General features: G+C 45.7%; 1 protein-coding gene across 1 annotated transcript in view; it reads right to left on the bottom strand.

The window, feature by feature from the left end:
* LOC118744150 overlaps positions 1 to 2,310 on the bottom strand; it is a gene marked incomplete at its 3' end in the record, with an annotated part of 5,554 nt that continues 3,244 nt past the window's right edge. Inside the window, 2 exon segments of the mRNA XM_036476930.1 lie at positions 1 to 1,160; positions 1,207 to 2,310.

Here is a 2,310-nt window from a genome sequence, read left to right as displayed (position 1 = left end):
ATGCAGGCAACTTGTGTAAATGTGAGTAATGCAGGTAGCCTATGTAAGCGTGGGAATATTCGTGTGTGGAGTTTAAATGTTAACGGCGTTAACTTGTATACGGCACAATGGCGTGATAAAGCAACTGTATAATGGCGTGACATATGTTTGTATGTTTACTGCGCCATTTTATGTAATTGTTGCGCATATATCAAACGATTTTCGGGAATATTGACAATAAGGTGGCTCGGGACGTGGGTTCAGCTGTCGACCAATCAAAAAGTCGCCGGGTGTGAGTGCCAAACTTCCGCTGGAATCGTCATATAGGGGAACGAGTGGGTCGAGTTTAAGCATGCTTCGATTCTAATGAGCAACGTACTTAGCTCATAAAAGCGTAGGGTCTGACGGCCGATAATCATATACAGGTGCTTCTTGGCTGAACGTACAGCTGCTTCCTATAATCCTCCGTGATGAGGTGCGGCTGTAGTGGTAAATTTCCACCTTTTACCAATTGATGCTACGTGTTGTTTTGCGTAAATATTTCCCAGTCTCGTAAATCTTCACGCATTTGTCGATCCTCGAGCTCCACAAACTGCATTCCATTGTCGCTATATAGTATGGAACATAGTCCCCGTCTGCTTATAAAGCGGTCAAATATATCGGTAAATGACTGAATGGACAAACTCTTCGCAAGCTCAATATGTACAGCCTTGGTGGCAATACAGATAAATATCGCACCATATGATATGACCAAAGTAGTGGATTGCTTTCCTCCAAGTCAAACGTTGAATTTGCCACAGTAGTCGAATCCGGTATGGGTGAAAGGTGGCGCCACCATCACCCGCGATTTAGGAAGGGACGCCATCTGCTGCTGCTGGGTGGCTTGAGAATGTCGCCGGCATACAGCACATTGGTGGATACATGACTTCACAAGTTGTCGGGCATGTATAATCGAAAATTTCGATCGCACGTAGTAAAGCATCTCCTGTATCCCGCCATGCACACATCGTCGGTGAGCATCGATAACTAGTAATTTTGCCAAAGCGCATTTCTTGGCAAGAATTATTGGATGCTTCTGATCAGCTGGCAATTCTACATTAGCTAAACGTCCACCGACTCGTAGGGTACCTCATTCGTCTAAAATAGGGTCCAGCGGGAGCAGTTTTCTCGACGCGCCAACGCTGGAATGAGTCTTGAGTACATTAATTTCAGTTTGGTAGAAATTACCTTGACTTTGACGTATGTGAATGTTCAATGCCCATTCCTTCTCCTCTGCTGTAGCCACCTCGTTTGAGCGAAGCTCCCGAAAGGAGTGAATTAGGCGTCGAATGGGCGCGGTCGTATTGAGTAGCGCTTCCAGTCGGCTAAATTTTTCTATCAAAGGAATTCGCTGTGTTCCAAATAACGGCATTAATAATCGCGCCTCGACTCCCACGCCAAGAAAGGTATTAAGTGCACGGCTCTAAATGATGAAGACTTGTTGTTCGTCGTTGTCAAGTCAGGGAGTTCTGATAACGCCTTCTCGACCTGATGAAAAAGGGTTGGGTCACCCCACCAAAGTAGATTATTTTATATTTCCGAAGCAGGTATTCAACGACTCACACAGTCGGTGGGATTAAATTCGGATATAATGTGGCGTCAGGTATCGGAGTATGATTTCGATTGTATGTATGCTACGCGGTTAGCTACAAACTGTTTCAATGAAGCCGGCTGCCGACGAATCAGTGAAGGACAATCGTGGAGTCACTCCATAAGTTATATGTAGCATCCTCCAAACGAAGAGCGCGGCGTACATTATACATGAGTGTGGTTAGAAGTTGTGCGGCAGATAGCTCCAGACGGGGAATAGTAGTTTCCTTCAGCGGTGCAACCTTTGTCTTGGCTGCCACTAGGGTGAAATGCGACTCCCCGTTGAGATCACTGCACTCTATGTAAACAACTGCGGCACAAACTTTGGTGCTCGCATCACAAAACCCGTGCAACGTTGGTATTGACGTTTCTGAAATGCATAGCCAACGTGGTATTCTAACTCGTTCGATGAGACTATCTCGAAATTTCAGCCAAATTTCAGATAGCCCAGATGGCAAAGGGGAGTCCCAACTTAGTTTGGCCACCCAAAGCCTTTGAACCAGCATTTTCGCTGTCACAACAACCGGGGCCAACAACCCCACTGGATCGTATAGCCTGGCAATGTCACTTAAGACCGTTAGTTTAGTAGGACTGCTATCAACTTTACTTACCTTAACCTTAAAAAACAAAAGATCGGTGATGGGATTCCAAAACGGGCCTAGTACCGTAGTGTTAGAATCGCCCAAGTTCCTCTCCACATTC

The sequence above is a fragment of the Rhagoletis pomonella genome, unplaced genomic scaffold, assembly GCF_013731165.1.
Source record: "Rhagoletis pomonella isolate Grant_MI unplaced genomic scaffold, Rhpom_1.0 Rhpom_scaffold_00008, whole genome shotgun sequence".
Lineage (NCBI taxonomy): Eukaryota > Metazoa > Arthropoda > Insecta > Diptera > Tephritidae > Rhagoletis > Rhagoletis pomonella.
The sequence above is the reverse complement of the archived record's forward strand: the minus strand, read 5'-3'. Positions and strand labels throughout refer to the sequence as shown.